Source organism: Microcaecilia unicolor, chromosome 4 (genome assembly GCF_901765095.1).
Source record: "Microcaecilia unicolor chromosome 4, aMicUni1.1, whole genome shotgun sequence".
NCBI lineage: Eukaryota > Metazoa > Chordata > Amphibia > Gymnophiona > Siphonopidae > Microcaecilia > Microcaecilia unicolor.
Genome location: NC_044034.1, coordinates 349,985,865 through 350,006,183, shown reverse-complemented (window position 1 = coordinate 350,006,183; position 20,319 = coordinate 349,985,865). Strand labels below are relative to the sequence as shown.

Sequence of the window (20,319 nt, the reverse complement as noted above, 5' to 3'; positions counted from 1 at the left end):
ATCACATTCCCTTGTGAGATTCAGTTCATACAGTCAACACTTTGGGAATCAGTGAGTGAGATGCATGGTTGAACATGGGCTTGGAGTTTAGGGAGTGCAGTAAGAGATGTTTGCATGTGAAGGCAGGGGTGGGTATCTGACTTAATAAATGAGATTTGCATCCATTTGTGTATAGCATCAGTCACTGGACTTACTAAGCTGTGGTGATTTAAGGGATGGTAAAATCCCTTATTTTATCATGGTACCAGGGCTGCTTTAACTACCGATAGGGCCCTGGGCAAACTTTTGTGAATGCCCCCCCCCCCCTCCCCTAGTCCAGCTTCCGTAAGTCCCTGCCAACCAAGCTACTTCTCACTGAAAAAAAAGTGGGCTAAAGGTGCACAGACTGATTAAGCCATATAGAGCCATTAGCTGAGCAGCATGACACCTTTAGCCCACTTTTTTTTTTCTGGAAGAGAGCGTGGAGGAGAAGGGGTAAGGAAGCTGTTGGAACAGAGTATTGGGGTTGTGTGGGGCTCCTGGAAGTGCCTAAGACCAGCCCTGAGTAAAGACCCAAACTTTCACTAGCTTCCTGAAGTAGAGATCGTCTTGTGTTAAGCAAATCCTTTCAGGGAGTGCATTCTAGAATGTGGGGGCAACTCTGGAGAAGGCTTGTTTGCGGGTATCATATCGGGTGATATCCTTTGAAGAGGGTGTGGCTAGGGATACTCCTTGGGAGGACCTTAGTGACCTTGGAGGTATGCAGAGGGAGATCCTGTTCTTCAAGTACTATGGCCCATTTTCTTTAAGGACCTTGCAGGTCAGACATATTTTTAAATTTAGCCCTGTATGTACTGGTAGCCAGAGAAGCTTTTGCAGAAATGGTGTGATTACAACCTATGTCTTGTTGCAGCATTCTAAACAATAGTCCAACCTCAATGTTATCATGGTGTGAACCACTGTGACAAGACTTCCCTTCTCAATGTTCGGAGAGAGGCAGCATAGTTGTCACACATGATAGAAGTAGTTGTTGAAGGTTGCTTGGATTTGGGGGATTAGCGTAAGTGTTGAGTCTAGCTGTGGTCCAAGGCTTTGACTATGGGGGTGGGGGGTAATTTTCAAATAGTCTTAATGGCTTTTAGAAATTTGCACTTATGCATATATACAAAGCAAGTCAAGTATGATGATCTGTTATGTGCTTTCAAAGGATTGCAGAAGTAGCAGTGGATGGGCATGAAATTATCACTGCTCCCCCAAACCCAAAATATAAATACCAGAGCTGCTGGAGATCCCTAAGATTGCCAGCTGTGAAGGTTGGAAAACATTTTGGCTGCTGTTGGAGGAGCTATCCGCTGGCAGGACTTGGGGATTCCTGCTAATCACAGGAAGGGTGCTTCAATTTTGGGAGGGGTGGTATTGGGTTATTTATTTATTTTAACCACTTTTACTCTGCTTATACCCTTAGCAGTTTCCATAAAAACATAAGTAGAGGAGTGTGGTAGCCGTGTTAGTCCACTCTTAAGGTTATCAATAGAAATCAAACAAAATAAAACATGGAAAAGAAAATAAGATGATACCTTTTTTATTGGACATAACTTAATACATTTCTTGATTAGCTTAACATGATTGCTGAGTTCTGTTATCAGGATCTGGGGTGAAGAGGGAGAGAGGAGCTTGAAAATTAATTGAAAGGGGGTGTAAGGTTGAAACTTTGCCTACAGTGCCCACTGTCCTTACATTGATCCTACTTCCAAGCCAGTCTGCATTAGCATGGTCCTACTCTTCCTGATGACCATACTGCCTGAAATAGATGCTGACCTGAACATGTATACCTTGTGTTACTATGTTACTATGTAAATAGGGGTGACATGATACAGGTGTTCAAATATTTGAAAGGGATTAATCCGCAAACAAATCTTTTCTGGAGATGGGAAGGTGGTAGAACTAGAGGACATGAAATGAGGTTGAAAGGGGGGCAGACTCAGGAGTAATGTCAGGAACTATTTTTTTCACAGAAAGGGTGGTAGATACATGAAATGCCCTCCCACGGGAGGTGGTGGATATGAAAACGGTAATGGAATTCAAACGTGTGGGATAGACACAAAGGAATCCTGTTTAGAAGGAATGGATCTACGGAATCTTAGCAGAGATTGGGTGGTGACACTGGTAATTGGAGAGTAAAACCACTGCTGGGCGGACTTCTACGGTCTGCACCCTGATCGTGGCTGAATAGATATGGATGGGCTGGAGTGTAAATTTGAAGGGGCTTTGACGTTAGTTTCAGAACTTTTAGTACAGTAACAGTGCTGGGCAGTCCTTTATGGTCTGTGCCCTGAGAAAAGCAGGGAGAAATCAAACTCTGGTATACATATAAAGTATCACATACCATGTAAAATGAGTTTATCTTGAATGGGACCGTTCAGGTCTTTATCTGCCATCATTTACTATGTTACTGACTGCCAATTACTCTAGCTGCCAGCTCCTACTGTTCCATGCCATATTTTCAACCTTTTTGATCTGCTAGTGGCATCTAGGACCAGGGGGTTCTCAACCCAGTTCTCAGAACACATCTTGCCAGTCAGGATTTCAAGATCTCCACAAAAGAATGTCCATGATAGAGATTAGCATAGAATGGAGATGGTGCAGGCAAATGTATCTCCTGCATATGAACGCTTATGACCCCACTGTTTTGGATTTCGTTTGCACCAGGGATTTGCAACCCAGTCCTTGGGAAATACCCAGCCAGTCTGATGTAGATGAAACTTGCATGCGTTGCATTCTTTGCAGGCAAATCATATGTATATTCACTATTTTATTTTTTCTTACATTTTGTACCCCGCGCTTTCCCACTCATAGCAGGTTCAATGCGGCTTATATACAGGTACTTATTTGTACCTGGGGCAATGGAGGGTTAAGGGACTTGCCCAGAGTCACAAGGAGCTGCAGTGGGAATTGAACTCAGTTCCCCAGGATCAAAGTCCACTGCATTAACCACTAGGCTACTCCTCCACTAGCAACATTCCATGTGGAAGCCTGCCCTTGCAGATCAGCAATGCGGCCGTGCAGGCTTCTGTTTCTGTGAGTCTGATGTCCTGCACGAATCTCCAATAGTAGCAACAGAATCTCAATGGTAGCAACATTCCATCTAGAATCTCCAATAGTAGCAACATTCCATGTAGAATCTCAAATAGGGAAAGGGAAACGGGACTTGATATACCGCCTTTCTGAGGTTTTTGCAACTACATTCAAAGCGGTTTACATACATTCAGGTACGTATTTTGTACCAGGGGCAATGGAGGGTTAAGTGACTTGCCCAGAGTCCCAAGGAGCTGCCTGTGCCTGTAGTGGGTATCGAACCCAGTTCCCCAGGACCAAGGTCCACCACTAGGCCACTATCCTGAAGCCTCAAGGGACTGGATGTGTTCCAAGGACTGGATTCAGAACCACTGCTTTAAACTCACTGCCCTCTATGTCCATTCCTGCAAGAATGCAAAACACCGTCGTTCCAAAGCAACTCTCAAAAGGGCAAAGTAGATGACAGAATTTCTACCCGTATGAAAGAAATACGAGAATTAGTTGTGGACTTCATGGAGTACCTGAGTGGGTCCTGGGAATGGGATTTTTTTGTTTCCTTCTGATTTGGGCTTAAGTAACATAGTAACATATTAGATGACGGCAGAAAAAGACCTGCACGGTCCATCCAGTCTGCCCAACAAGATAAACTTATATGTGTATACCTTACCTTGATTTGTACCTGTCTTTTTCAGGGCACAGACCGTATAAGTCTGCCCAGTACTATCCCCTCCTCCCAAACACCAGCCCCGCCTCCCACCACTGGCTCTGGCACAGACCGTATAAGTCTGCCCACCACTATCCTCGCCTCCCAACCACCAACCCCTTCCCCCCCCCCCCCCCCCACCGACTCCGCCACACAATTTCGGCTAAGCTCCTGAGGATCCATTCCTTCTGCACAGGATTCCTTTATGTATATCCCACGCATGTTTGAATTCCGTTACCGTTTTCATCTCCACCACCTCCCGCAGGAGGGCATTCCAAGCATCCACCACTCTCTCTGTGAAAAAATACTTCCTGACATCTTTTTTGAGTCTGCCCCCCTTCAATCTCATTTCATGTCCTCTCATTCTACCGCCTTCCCATCTGTGGAAAAGATTTGTTTGCGGATTAATACCTTTCAAATATTTGAACGTCTGTATCATATCACCCCTGTTCCTCCTTTCCTCCAGGGCATACATGTTCAGGTCAGCAAGTCTTTGCTCATACGTCTTGGAACGCAAATCCCATACCATTCTCGTAGCTTTTCTTTGCACCGCTTCCATTTTTTTAACATCCTTCGCAAGGTACGACCTCCAAAACTGAACACAATACTCCAGGTGGGGCCTCACCAACGACTTGTACAGGGGCATCAACACTTCCTTTCTTCTGCTGATTACACCTCTCTCTATACAGCCTAGCAACCTTCTTGCTACGGCCACCGCCTTGTCACACTGTTTCGTCGCCTTCAGATCCTCGGATACTATCACCCCAAGATCCCTCTCCCCCTCAGTACCTATCAGACTCTTACCACCTAACACATAAGTCTCTTGTGGGTTTCTACTCCCTAAGTGCATCACTTTGCATTTCTTCGCATTGAATTTTAATTGCCAAAACTCATAAGCTATTTTGTACTATACTTAGTCCTCTTTCGGCCACCGTATGTTCAGAACTGCTCGTTACAAAACTAGTTTGTACCACTGACATAAGGTGTTTGTGTGATAAATGAGCTTGAAAAATGCCATACCAAAATGATCACACTCGTCTGTGAAAGTGCAGGCATTCGAAACACAGGCTGTTGGTGACTTTTAATCTAAAAGTAAGGCTACCAAGAACTAGTGTAGTTCCCTGTTTTCTGTAAAGGGAGCATGGAACCTCCTTTCTAGTTAAAATTCAAGGTTTAAAAGCTCAGGGTAGCATTTGTATTCATATTTGAATTCAAATGAGAAATAGGTTAATTTTCAAAGCACTTAGACTTACAAAGTTCCACAGGTTACTATGAATACCAGGAATACTAAAAGATCATCACCTACATTCCTGAATCTCCACTACCCCAGCTGCAAAGGACTAAAATATAAACTAACCTATGCATCCAGCTTCTCCTACATAAGCACGCAACTATGGAATGCACTACCATACGCCATAAAAACAATGCACGACCTAACAAACTTCCGAAAATCACTAAAAACCAACCTGTTCAATAAGACATACCACAATGATCCATCCTAAATACCAGACAACAAAACTCATATCAGAACTGGACAAAATGGAACTCTCTATTCTTGACTGCCTAAGTTACTCTGTCACGATTGAACTTTAGTGCAATACCATTTTATTTCTCATCACAAAAATGAATTCTTTATACTTGATTGCCTAATCTAGTCTGTCACCTACGAACCTTATTGCAATATAACTCTGTATTTCTTATTCCGGAAATGGCGATCGCCATTACGGAACAATGCAAGCCACATTGAGCCTGAAAATAGGTGGGAAAATGTGGGATACAAATGCAACAAATAAATAAATGCAACTGTCTGAGTACTTTGAAAAAAAAAATATATATATATTAGTGTTTTAAATCCCCTCCTACAGATGTTATATTCCTGGGTGGCATCAGTTTTCCTTGCTCACCAGGCTCTGGAAGTGGTCACTGAACAAGGTCTGCCACTCTTCCACCAGCAGGGGGCACACCTGTACCAGCAGCTGCTTTCCTTTCTCTCCCCTCCCTGCCCTGGCATGGTGAACTTTGCTGGCTGGGGGTCATGGTCAGCCTAATAAATAAATAAATTGTGGCTTTACTGACCTTTTTCCTAAACCACTGAACTTAGCATTTGAGGCTTTCCATAAATATCCTACATTTTATTTTCTTAGAAAATGCTGTATACGTATAGATACATGCATGCTATACTTTTTTTTTTGTTAATTTTATTGAGATACTAGTAAAAAAAGCCCCGTTTCTGATGCAAATGAAACGGGGGGGGGGGGGGGCTAGCAATGTTTTCTTCTGTGTGCATGTGGGAGTGTGTGTGTCCCTGCCCTCTGGCCTCTCTCCCCTCCCCCCTCTGAGTCCTTCACTGTTACAGAGCCAGCGATTTGATTTCGTGCCCTGCTGTTTTCCTTCACTGACTGTGTTACAGAGAGGGCGGGGCAGACACTCATAGGGAAACCGGATATCTCGCCCCCTTCACACTTCCGGCTGGAGGCTTCATAGAACGTTGGTGTTGCTTTTTATATAGAGAGATCATACATTTGAATCACACAAGGAGGAATAGCCTGGTTCTCAGTCAGGTTCAAATCCTATTGCCGCTCCTTGCGATCTTGTGCAATTCCATTAACATCAATTGCCTCAAGCATTACTACTACTACTTAACACTTCTAAAGCGCTACAAGGGTTACGCAGCGCTGTACAGTTTAACAAAGAAGGACAGCCCCTGCTCAAAGGAGCTTACAATCTAATGGACAAAATGTGCAGTCAATCAAATTGGGGCAGTCTAGATTTCCTGAATAGAGGCATAACGGTTAGGTGCCGAAGGCGACATTGAAGAGGTGGGCTTTGAGCAAGCACAAACTTAGGGCTCCTTTTCGAAAGCTGCACCAGCAATTCCAACGCCACAAATACAACGAAGCCCATCCAATTTCTATTGGCTTCATTGCGTTTGCCACACTGGAATCGCTAGCGTGGCTTTGGAAAAGGAGCCCTTAAGCCTGTGAGGGCTTTTCAGATTGGGGCTACTTAAGCATGTCATTCTGGCACACCTCAGTAGGGTCGGGAGTTTGTTGCAGCTTCAACCATAGGGTTGCAGTGTACCTGAACATAATTCACCGCGAGGTCCTGGCAGAGGCATGAGCTGAATACAAAATCACTTTCCCCTTTCCTGAAGATTGTTTTGGATTTTTTTGTGTCTTCTATCTTTTCCATGGAGAGTTTATTCCGCAATAAATACTAAGCTTCTGTCATCATAAAGGTACGCTCTGCTTTTAGCGTTTGTATCAAGATTTGTCCAAGACACATTTATTTATTTTATTTGTTGCATTTGTATCCCACATTTCCCCACCTCTTTGCAGGCTCAGTGTGGCTTACGTAGTACTGTAAATGGTGTTAACAATATCAACATACATACATGGAGGGGCATAATTGAAGGAAAACGTCTATCTCCATGGGCGTTTATCTCCGAGAACGGGTCCGTGAAGGGGCGGACTGAACCGTATTTTCGAAAAAAATAAACGTCCATGTTTTATTCGACAATTGGTGAGCTGGGCGTTTTTGCTTTTCAGCGATAATGGAAAATGAAAGCGCCCAGCTCAAAAACGAATAAATCCAAGGCAATTGTTCGTGGGAGGGGCCAGGAGTCGTAGTGCACTGGTCCCCCTCACATGCCAGGACACCAACCAGGCACCCTAGGGGGCACTTTTACAAAAACAAAAAAAAAGGTAAAAGAGCTCCCAGGTGCATAGCACCCTTCCCTTGTGTGTTGAGCCCCCCAAATCCCCCTCAAAACCCACTGCCCACAAGTCTACACCATTACTATAGCCCTAAGGGGTGAAGGGGGGCACCTACATGTGGGTACAGTGGGTTTGGGAGGGTTGGACAACTAAGCATTAAGCAGCACAATTGTAACAGGTAGGGGGGGATGGGCCTGGGTCCACCTGCCTGAAGTCCACTGCACCCCCTAACAATTGCTCCAGGGACCTGCATACTGTTGCCAGGGAGGTGGGTATGACATTTGAGGGTGAAAATAAAAAGTTGTGAAACATCATTTTTTGTGGTGGGAGGGGGTTAGTGACCACTGGGGGAGTCAGGGGAGGTCATCCCCGATTCCCTCTGGTGGTAATCTGGTCATTTAGGGCACTTTTGGGGCCTTATTCGTGAAAAAACAGGGTCCAGGAAAAGTGCCCTAAATTCTAGCTACAAACGCATACTTTTGTTCCATTATCAGCGAAAGGTGCCCATCTCTCCTCGGCCGATAACCACGCCCCAGTTCCACCTTCGCCACGCCTCCGACATGCCCCCGTCAACTTTGTACGCTTCCGCGATGGAGTGCAGTTGAAAACGTCCAAAATCGGCTTTCCATTATACCGATTTATTCAATTTTGTGAGATAAACATATATCTCCCGATTTGGGTCGAAATCTAGGCGTTTTTCTCTTTCAATTATAAGGTGGATAGTAACATAGTAGATGATGGCAGAAAAAGACCTGCACGGTCCATCTAGTCTGCCCAACAAGATAAACTCATATGTGTTACTTCTTGTGTATACCTTACCTTGATTTGTATCTGCCATTTTCAGGACACAGACCGTAGAAGTCTTGCCCAGAACTAGCCCCACCACCCAAACACCAGCCCCGCCTCCCAATCCTTCTGCACAGGATTCCTTTATGTTTATCCCATGCATGCTTGAATTCCGTTACCGTTTTCATCTCCACCACCTCCCGCGGGAGGGCATTCCAGAATGAGGTACATGTATGGTAAAGACAATTGGGGAGAACTTAGGGAGAGGTTATAAAGTGTGGTTTTAAATTATTGTACAAGATTTGCTTAAATGCAGACATAAGTAAAGTCACAGGGGAAAAAATAAAATAAAACAAAGAAAATAACATATCTCACTCCACTCATCACACAATGGATCACAATATTATTGACAAACAGCGTTTCCCACACTCACAGGGGGGCTGCGCAAGGAGGTGGGGCGATAAGGGCATGCGTCATGTGCGCACTGCCACCATGCAGCTGGCCTGTAGCTTGGGAGAAGGCACAAGACTGCGAGAGCAGCGAATCCTTGCTTTCCCCTCCCCCCTGCCGCCGCCCAACACACAGTTCACCCAAAGCTGCAGCTGAGGAATAATGCAGCAGTGATTCATAATCATTGCCTGCGCCGTCCCTGCAGGTTTCCCTCTGCCGCGTCCCACCATTGAGAAAACAGGAAATGATGTCAGGGTGGGAGGCGGCAGAGGGAAGCCTGCGGGGCAAACAAGTCACACTGAAATATTTATACGTGAAGAGGTTTGAACTATGGGTCCTTTTACTAAGGTGCGCTGAAAAGTGGCTTTCGGTAGTGTTGGTGCAGGTTTTGGGCCCGCGCAGAATCATATTTCAGCGCACCTGTAAAAAAGGCTTCTTCCCCCCCTCCCCCCACCGAAAATGGACGTGTGGCAAAATCAAAACTGCCGCACATCCATTTTGAGTCTCTGACCTTACCGCCAGCCATAGACCTAGCAGTAAAGAATTTGGGCAGTAACGACCTACGCGCATCAGATGCCACTTGGCGCGCGTCCGATAATGAAAAATAATTTTCAGATGAGCGTATCGGACGCGCGCCAAAAATGAAATTACCGCAAAAGCCATGCGGTAGTCGGGCGGTAAGTCCATTTTGGTGCACGTTGGGTGCGCTTAGGCGCCTGCACGACTTAGTAAAAGGCGCCCTAAGTGAGCAGTGAGACTAAATTTGTGATGATTGAACCACCCTTGTCTGTATCTTTAGAAATTTTTTTTTTTTTTTTTTTACTGTAGGGGGCTTGCGATGAAACTACAGTGTAGTAAATTTAAAACAGATTGGAGAAAATTTTTCTTCACCCAACACGTAATTAAACTCAGGAATTCATTGCCGGAGAACGTGGTGAAGGTGGTTAGCTTGGCAGAGTTTAAAAAGGGGTTGGACGGTTTCCTAAAGGACAAGTCCATAAACCATTACTAAATGGACTTGGGAAAAATCCACAATTTCAGGAATAACATTTATAAAATGTTTGTACATTTGGGAAGCTTGCCAGGTGCCCTTGGCCTGGATTGGCCGCTGTCGTGGACAGGATGCTGGGCTCGATGGACCTTTGGTCTTTTCCCAGTGTGGCATTACTTATGTACATATTGCTTGCCTCTGATGTAGTAGCTATAAGCCGCCGGCAGCGGGGGGGGGGGGGGGGGGGGGAGGGGGCTGGGGGCGACTGTTAGATATTTCTTTTGACTTAGGGGTGCCGGGAAAAAATTACTGATGCACTAAGGGTGCCTTAATCCGAGAAAGTTTGGGAACCACTGTTCTAACCTGTCATAATGGGGTGGGGGGGGGGGGGGGGGAAGAAGCAAAGGAAAAGCTGCAACTGTGTTAATATTATATAATGAATCGAAATAAATCAAATCAAGGCTACAGCAGCCATCTCATTTCCACCCCAAAACTGACTTGCTATGATATTAATGTGTCGGAGATTTTTGTGCTGCCCCTTCATCCTGTTGACCCATTTTAGACTCAGGCATTTCTTAATATTTTGACAGCTGCACATCCTGTTTTGCAATTCTTTACTTACAACACAAGAGAGAGCAATTCCTGTAATTGAGTAATGAGGGTTTGGACTTCTGGCCAGCATCTATTCCAGTGTGGGAGGGGCCACTGTTAGGTGTTTTGCTGCCCGAAGAATCTCTCCACCTGCAGAATAAGATCAAACCCGGCATGTCTTTTTCTCCATCACATTACAAATATAAATGACTTTTAAGGGGTGGAAATGAAGCTGATTTTTTATAACTGTGATCATATCACTGTAAATAATAACACGAGATTTATGTTTTACAGCAGTGGTTGGTTCCCGAACCTGTCCTGGGGGAACCGCTGGCCATTCAGGTTTTTAGGATATTCACAATAATTATTCATGAGAGAGATTTGCATGCAGTGAAGGAGGTGTATGCAAATCTCTGTCGTGAATATTCATTGTGAATATCCTGAAAACTTGACTGGCAGGGGGGTTCCCCCAGCACAGATTTGGGAACCAATGTCTTACAGTAATAAAGCATGTTTATCTGTATTCCTGTATACAAACATGCTGTATTCAGAATTTGCTTCCATATGTTTATCCACTCCTACCCTAGCTGAGATAATATTTAACCATCTCTCTGACCTTATGGTCACCTTTCTTTGAATGTCACCTTGTTCTCTAACTCCTCTTACTCTCTCACCTATCTATAGGGCCCTTTTACTAAGCCGCGTAGGTGACTACGCGAGCCCAACGTGCGCCAATTCGGAACTACCGCCTTGCTACCACATGTCCCGGGCGGTAATTTCATTTTTTTAAGCGCGTCCACTACATGTGCCAGAAAATATATTTTATTTTCCGGCACGCAGCACTAACCGGGCAGTAATTGGCATTGTATACACACTGATGATTACTGCCCAATTAATGCATGAGACCTTACCCCGCTATGTGAATGGGTGGCAGTAAGGTCTCACGCCCCAAATGGATGCACACCAATTTTCATTTTGCCACACATCCATTTTTGGCCAAAAAAAGAGACCTTTTTTGCAGGTGCGCTGAATATGGACCTGCAGGCATCCAATACATGCGTCTACACCAGCGCAGGCCTGTTTTTGGCATACCTTAGTAAAAGGACCCCCTATATGTTCCACCTTTGCTTATACCCCCTTCACTGTCAATTAAAATGTTTTCACATGTTATGTTGACATTGCAAGTAGTATACTATGCCTTACTTTGTATTGTCATTTGAATATTTTTACTACTACTAATAACATTTATATAGCACTACCAGCCGCCCGCAGCGCTGAACACTTGACATAGAGAGACAGTCCCTGCTCAGAGAGCTTACAATCTTAAGTAAAACAGACAGACAAGACATTATGGGCAAGGGAATTACAGGGTAAAGAGGAACAGAGGAGGAGGAGGGCAAATGAGTAGCCGTTAGGAGCCAAAGGCAGTAGAGAAAAGGTGAGCTTTCAGCATAGATTTTAAAAACAGGTAAAGATGGAATGTTGCTAGTGGAGGAGTAGCCTAGTGGTTAGTGCAGTGGAACATGGGATGTTGTTAGTATTTGAGATTCTGGAATGTTGCTACTATTTGAGATTCTACATGGAATGTTGCCATTCCACTAGCAACATTCCATGTAGAAGCCTGCTCTTGCAGATCAGCAACACGGCCGCACAGGCTTCTGTTTCTGTGAGTATGACGTCCTGCATATACGTGCAGGACGTCAGACTCACAGAAACGGAAGCCTGCGCGGCCGCGTTGCTGATCTGCAAGGACAGGCTTCTACTACTACTACTACTAATAGCATTTATATAGCGCTACCAGCCGCCCGCAGCGCTGAACACTTGACATAGAGAGACAGTCCCTGCTCAGAGAGCTTACAATCTTAAGTAAAACAGACAGACAAGACATTACGGGCAAGGGAATTACAGGGTAAACAGGAACCGTGGAGGAGGAGAGCAAATGAGTAAAGGTTAGGGGCTATAATTGTCAAATACTTACGTTTGTTTGATTTATTCTTACTGTACACTGACTTGAGTGAATTCCTTCAAAAAGGCGGTAAATAAATCTTAATAAATAAATAAATAGAAATATGATTTTATAGTCAAATAGTTTTCTGTTGCACCTTTGGAAATCCTGGTGCCCAATTTGGTCATCTATCCCTGGTATCTTATACTGTGTGCAAATTTTAGGAACACCCTTGACCTGTCCATTCACCTCCAATGGCCAGGCCCCCCCTTTTGGGTTGTGCACTATGGGATTTGGGCGCACATTTCTAATGATTAGCATGTAGTAAGCTGGGTCCGTAAATTCAAATTGGTGCCAGTTAGTGCCAATTAGCATTCTGGTGAGACCTCGTGTAGAATATTGTGTAGCATTCTGGAGCCCGCAACAGGATATTAACAGGATGGAGTCGGTCCAGAGGGTGGCAACTAAAATGGTCAGTGGTCTTCATCATAAAGCCAAGGAATTGAGTTCTGTAAATTTTAGACGATTGCTTAAGATATTTATTTAGGACCTATGGAAGGAGGTGAATATATTAGGCTTTTCAATTAATTATTTTGTGTTTGCTATTATATTTCCTGGAATATCCAGTCTCTTTGTATGTAATCCACATTGAACTGCAAGGTATTGCAGCTATAAGAATAAAGTGTTATGTTAAGCATATCTCTTTCTTCCCTCCCCCCCACTGTGCAATACCTGTCTCGTTCTCTTCCCCCTGCCATGCATCATTCTCTCCCCTTACCATGCAGCATCTGTATTTCTCTGTCTCTACCATGTAGCATTTGTCTCTCTCTCTCTCTCTCTACCATGAAACATGTCTCTCTTTTTCTTTCTCTCTCTCTCTTCCCCATCCAGCTTTGTCACATCTCTTTCTCTCTTTTCCCTTTTCAGCATTGTCCCATCTTTCTCTCTCTTCTCTCCCCCCCCCCCCCCCCCACATCCGGCATCACTACATTTCTCTCTCCCTGTCTCTCTGTCCATCCAGTATCACCTCATCTCTCTCTCTTCCACCCATCCAGGTTTGCAATGTCTCTTTCCTCGCCTCATCCCCGACTGTCCCAATCAAGCACCGCCCAGTCTCCTCTCACTCCCTTGTCTCTCTTCCACCCCTTGGCATCACCCCTTTTTGTCTTCGTCTCTCTCCCCCCTCGCTGCCATCCTGGATCATTGATGGCAGTGGTAAAAACAACAAAAAGATGCTCAGGGCCATTTCCCTGCCCTCACTACTAGTAGCTCTGCTGCTCCTGTCCCTCTGATACAGAGGGGGTGGGACTGGAAGAGTGGCATGCACAGGGAAATGGCCCTGCATGTCATCCTGTTGTTTTTACTGCTGCCAGTGCAGCAGCAGACCTGGGAAGGCAGCCGGACTAATCGTGGTGGCATCAGGACTGAGGGGAAGGTTGCAGTTGAGGCTGGAGAAGTTTAACCTCCCCAAGACTCATATGGGGCCAGGGCCGCAGAGAGACTGAGCCGGGCCCAGGGCAAGCCCCCCCCCCAATTGCTAGTCAGGCCACCCGGCGCCGCAGTCCCCGGTCTCACCCGCCCGCCCTCGGCTCCGTCGACAGCCCGGGTTCCCTGCATTCAAATCGATTTGGCAGCACCTCACCTCTGTGTGAAAGCGCAGCGGCAGATCGCCTCCCTTTGGGCCTTCCCTCCCTGTGTCCTGCCCTCGCGAAAACTCAGACGAGGGCGGGACACAGGGAGGAAAGGCCCGAAGGGAGGCGATCTGCCACTGCACTTTCACACAGAGGTGAGGCGCTGCCGAATCGATTTGAATGCAGGGGGCCTGGTGGTGGACGGAGCCGCGGGCGGGTGAGACCAGAGACTGTGGCGCCGGGCCTGTGGAATTTTGTCCCCCCTGCCCCCCCTCTCAGCTGTCCTGTATGGGGCACCTATGTGCATATCTCCTGCTGATGTCTTACATACGCCTTGGGGTACATGTACCATATGTTTAGAACCAACACTCTAAACCAATGGTTCCTAACCTATCCTGGGGAAGACCCAGCCAGTCAGGGTTTCAGGCTATCCACAATGAATATTCATGAATAGATTTTCACACAGATTTCTCTCATGCATATCAGTTAGGGCATGGCAATTTAGCTGTGCTGATCAGTGGCGTTCCTAGCCTGGAAGACACACGGGGCGGATCGCTGATGCGACCCCCCCCCCCGGGTGCAGCGCACCCCCACTGCGAAATGACACCTCCCCCCTGGCGAAATGACCCCCCGGGTGCACACCGCTGGGTGGGGTACCGCGGCGCGCGCCTGTCGGCTCCGAGTTCGCTAACTTCGCTTGTTCGCTGCAGCTCCCTCTGCCCCAGAACAGGAAGTAACCTGTTCCGGGACAGAGGGAGCTGCAGCGAACGAGTGAAGTTGGCGAACTCAGAGCCGACAGACGCGCACCGTTGCACCCCCCAGCGGCGTGCACCCGGGGCAGACCGCCCCCTCCGCCCCCCCCTTGGTACGCCACTGGTGCTGATTACCACAGAAACACCCACTCTCCTCCCCCCGACATGCTCCCTCCATGGTAAAAAGAAATACAGTCGGTGGCAGACAGTGGTTTTTTGTCCACCACCAGAGTGGAGGAGTGGCCTAATGGTTAATACAGTGGTTTTCAGATCTGGGGAACTGGATTAAATTCCCACTGCTGCCTAATGTTTAGAATAGTGGGTTGAGATCCTAGGAACAGGTTCAATTCGCACTCCAGCTCCTTGTGACTCCTGAGCAAGTCCCTTAACCCTTTATTGCCCCAAATACAAATAACCTTAGATTGTGAGCCCATTGGAGACAGAAAACTACCTGCAAAAAATAGTATATGTAAACTACTTTGACTGTACCTACAGAAAGGCAGTATATCAAGTGTGAAATAAACACAAAGATTGTGGCTATACTAAAAACCTTACCAGTTGGGGTCCCCCAGGGCAGGTTTGAGAACCAACTGCTCTAAACTGAATTGTATATAATTTCTGATGAAAGTCTTCCTTTGTTATTCTACATCGTAGTGCCCATCTTTTTTGGGTTTTTTTTAACCATCTTTCTAATCATTTACGACAACAGACGTGGGCAAACTATGGTCTGCAAGCCACATCCAGCCCCTTTGAACCTTTCATTTAGCCCACACGATGGGAACGCCAAGTGAAAACACCAAAGGATCAGCGGGCTGGAGATGGGCCCACTGGTATTCCAAAGGTGATAAGGCCGACCTTTACTTAATGTAACCTTCAGTGATGTTCACCGCTGACTTACAGTGTAGTCAGGTTTCCATATTTCTAAAATCCTCCTTTTTGGTAGTTAATATATGATAAATTTATATTTGTGAATAAAAAAAACAATATATGTTAATTTCTTTGTCTGTTCTTACTTCTTCCCCAAATCCTGATTTGTAATCTCTTTGGCTGATAAAGTGAATTCTTTAGTGAGAGATACTTTACAAAAAATTTAGCTGAAACAGATGGACCCAAATTGCGGCTGCGTAGAAGTGAATAAAACTTTAAAGCTCGAGCTTACACAGCCTGCATCTAAGGCTGCTGTTTTTCTTACATTTCACAGACCGAAACAAGGCAAAGCAAGAGTCTTCTCTCTGTGTAGCCCTCAGCGCCAGTATTTATGTATGGGTAAATATTAACTCCTTTTTTTGTTTGCAACTAATGATAACCATCTTTGTTTACCCAGCACATCATGTAGCCTTCTCTTTGCAAAACTGTCTCTAAACTCTGGACTTAACTATCCTGAACGGGAGAACTGCACTCCAACAAATTCATGTGATTTTGGCTCCATTAAAAAAAAAACCAATTTAAGTTGCTGAATCTGCCAGGATCGTTTAAGGGCGCGACACCAGAGCACACCATGTTCTTTCGCAAACTTACTTTGCTGGCAAAGAAATGTATATTGCAATACTGGACGACTGAGGTGGGGCCGGAATATCGGCACTGGCGAAACCTTGTCCACCAGTTAATGATGTGGGAAGCAAAAGAAGCTAAGCGATCACTAAAACGGAAGAACACATTTATGAAAACTTGGGGGGCCTACATAGACTCTCTGTCCCATAGGGGGAAAAGCTTGGTCCTTAATGTGCTATAACAGTGAATAAGCACACGCATTTCTAGATGACATGAGCGGGAGGGGAGAGGGTGGGGAGGGGGGATAGGGGGAGGGGGGATAATAAAAACTTGAAGACGGTATGTCATAAAAGATTGTTATTGGACAGTTTGTGTTTGGTTGTTATGTAAGCAATGATTGTAAGTTTGAGCTTGCAATGTCTTCAATAAAAAATGTTGAAATATAAAAAAAAATTTAAAAATACGTTTTCTTCTCCCCAGACCATTTAAAATCCTTTCTAGATTCAAAGCAAGTGAAGCCAAAAGAATAAGATTGTTGGTGGTGGTGGTGGTGGTGGTGGGGGGGGGGGGGGGGGGGTAGCATTAAGCCTTGTTTTGTATGATTATATGATAAATAAAAATCTTCTCTAATATGTACGAGCTGGTTAGTGGTCTGAGGAAGCAATCTATATTTTCTTGATGCTAAGGGCAGTAATTCGTATAATTTTTCTTTTTTCTGATGTTATGGGAAGTAGCCCTTATATTTCCATTGTATGTTTGTTACTATCGCTGTATTGCCTTGACAATGTATACTGAATCTTGTCATTTATTTTTTGAAAATCATAAATAAAATAAAAAAAAAAATTAATAAACACTTTCAGACTTGGGGGACTTGGACTTTAGCCAGCTGCCTTCGTTTGCCATTTTTCGTCATACTACTAATACTACTACTACTGATCAGTTCTAAAGCGCTACCAGACCTACGCAGCGCTGTACACATATATGCAGGTACTTTTTTTCTGTCCCTAGAGGGCTCACAATAGGGCAATGGAGGGTTAAGGGGCTTTTTTACTAAGCCACGTAAGCATCTACATGTACCCAATGCACGCCAAAATGGAGTTACCACCCGCCACGTGGCTGTTGCAGTAATTTCAGTTTTGGAGTGTGTCCCAAAAAATGTATATTTTTGGATGTGCATATTGGACGCGCCAAGGGGCATTTGATGTGCGTAGGTCATTACCGCCCGGTTACCGTGTGAGACTTTACCGCTAGGTCAATGGCTGGCGGTAAGGTCTCAGACCCAAAATGGACGCGCGGCAATTTTCTTTTTGCCACATGTCCATTTTTGGCAAAATTTTAAAAAGGCATTTCTTGCAGGTACGCTGAAAAATGATTCTGCCCATGCCCAAAACATGCGCCTACACTACCACAGGCCATTTTTCAGCGCACCTTAGTAAGCGGACCCCTACGTGTCTTGCCCAGGGTCACAAGGAGCTGCTGTGGGAATCGAACCCAGGTTGCCAGGGTCAAAGCCCACTGCACTACACCATGTTAATAAACCACGGAACATTAGTGTTTGGGGAAGGGAAGGGATGTTATTGGTTGATATAACAAAAACAAAGTGTTTATTGATTGTCTTGCTGGTTATTGTGTGTTTCTGCTCTTTGGTGTTAATAAAGATTATTTAAAAAAAAAACATGAGTCTATCAATTTCTGGAAGGGACCATTGAAGGCATTAAAACTCTGCAGTCATCAGTGTTGCGAAAAAAGCCAACAAATGAAAAACAATAGTCCCATATAAAGCAGGGTCATATTAATATGTTGTTCTAAATTTGTCTCATAGTCAAATGCACATTGGTGCGAACAGTTAGTACTGGTCGCAGCTGACCTCCCAGCTGACAATATAAAAAAAAGCAATAGAAATTAAATATACTTAGGTGCGGGGCAGGTCTTAGCAACTGCAGGGCCCTGTGCAGACAAGGTCAGTGGGCCCCCCTGGCCCCTTGCCTAGCCCTGCCCCTGTCTAGCCCCACCCCTGATGACAAGTCTTTATTTTTTTTAATGGTGTCTGGTGAGTCCACTTCCATAAAACATGTTAAAACAACCCTGGCTCAGATCTTTATTTAAGAACTCATCCCAATACAATACAGATACGATACAGGATGCAGCCACACAACAGCACCGAGGTTGGCTAGGTCTAGGAGTTCACAAAAGTATCCAGTTTTCTTGAGTTCTTAAATAAACCTGGGGAATGAAAGACCTGAGCCAGGATATAATAGATCTCTGTCTACTTACTTACCAATTACAGGTTCATGTCATCCAGGCGCTAACCAGGCAGTAATCGGCATTGTAGACGCACTGACGATTACCGCCCGGTTAACGGGTGAGACCTTACTGGGAAGTCAATGGGTGGCAGTAAGGTCTCCGGTCCAAAATGGACGCACGCCAATTTTCATTTTGCTGCACATCCATTTTCGTCCCAAAAAAAAAAGGCCCTCTTTGCAGATGCGCTGAAAAATGGACCTGCGTGCATCCAATACATGCATCTTCACCGGCGCAGGTCATTTTTTTGGCGCACCTTAGTAAAAGGACCTCAATGTTCTTTAAATGAAGGTGTGAAATAAACTGAAGAAACCATCAGAAAATTGGGGGAAAAATCAGGAAAAAAATGAAAACTAACCACATTTGGTTTTTGTCTGTGCACACCCTTGGCAATTACTCAAAAAAAGCAAGCAAAGTAATTAGTCTTAGTGCAGATCATCCTCCCTTCATTGGCCAGTCAACTCAGTAACCAAGACATTCTGTAGGAAATAATTCTGTGTATTACTTAGCTGACGGCAAAGTTATGAAATGCATCTCCTCTTGGCACTTTATCAGAAAACTGTGGAATTTGAGGAGTTTCGATGAATGACCCTTCCTACTGACCCTAATGATAAAAGCATATTCCAGAGAAAGATTTCTCTCTCTTTCACTACTGCCACATCCCACCTAGCAAAACCTTATCCTTCTGCACTAAGCAGATTCATACATGATGACTTTCAATTTCTGCAGAACTGTTGTTCAACACAAATAGAGCCAGGATTTTTGTTCCCACTCCCATTTTGTGCGCATAGAAAATGTTGTTTTAATTGACAGGGCGATTCAATAACCATGGGGATCCTTTTACTAAGCTGTGGTAAAAATTGGCTTGTGGTCCTCAGGCCTATGTTGGCGGGGATGTGGTAAACGGGGCACAATGGGGCATGTGTGGTGGAACTGTGTGAAAGTCAGAGCGTTCTGGAGAGCAGTCCATGGTAGGTTGCAAAGCTGGATGGGATGCGCAATCACGTGGGCACCCGAAACCTTTCTATTTTCTGTCCACTCAGGGGGTACCATGCCATCACAGCAGGCCCTAATGCGGCACGTGATAGGCGTTCGCTACATGAGTATTGTGCATGCTGCGTGTGAGCCCTTACCGCTAGGCCAGTGGGTGGTGGTGACTTATGGACTTTTCTTTTAGGAAATTATCCAAACCTTTTTAAAACCCTGCTAAACTAACCGTCTATCCCAGTTGATGGCTCTCTCATTCTCCCTGTCTCCTCAGCTCGAAACCTTGGGGTCATCTTTGACTCTTCTCTCTCCTTCTCTGATCATATCCAGCAGATCGCCAAGACCTGTCATTTCTTTCTTTACAACATCCGTAAAATCCGCCTCTTTCTTTCCGAGCACTCTACCAAAACCCTCGTCCACACCCTTGTCACCTCTCGTTTAGACTACTGCAATCTGCTTCTTGCTGGCCTCCCACTTAGTCACCTCTCCCCTCTCCAATCGGTTCAAAACTCTGCTGCCCGTCTCGTCTTCCGCCAGGGTCGCTTTACTCATACTACCCCTCTCCTCAAGTCGCTTCACTGGCTCCCTATCCGTTTTCACATCCTGTTCAAACTTCTTCTACTAACCTATAAATGTACTCACTCTGCTGCTCCCCAGTATCTCTCCACACTCGTCCTTCCCTACACCCCTTCCCGTGCACTCCGCTCCATGGATAAATCCTTCTTATCTGTTCCCTTCTCCACTACTGCCAACTCCAGATTTCTCGCCTTCTGTCTTGCTGCACCCTAAGCCTGGAATAAACTTCCTGAGCCCCTACGTCTTGCCCCATCCTTGGCCACCTTTAAATCTAGACTGAAAGGCCACCTCTTTAACATTGCTTTTGACTCGTAACCACTCGCCTCCACCTACCCTCCTCTCCTC

General features: G+C 45.3%; 1 long non-coding RNA gene across 1 annotated transcript in view; it reads right to left on the bottom strand.

Annotated features, from left to right (window-relative positions):
* LOC115469508 overlaps positions 1–20,319 on the bottom strand; it is a 71,297-nt gene that overhangs the window by 46,672 nt on the left and 4,306 nt on the right. The window contains exon 2 of the long non-coding RNA XR_003942022.1: positions 10,323–10,441. This is a non-coding gene — a long non-coding RNA (uncharacterized LOC115469508). The remainder of the gene's footprint in view (positions 1–10,322; positions 10,442–20,319) is intronic.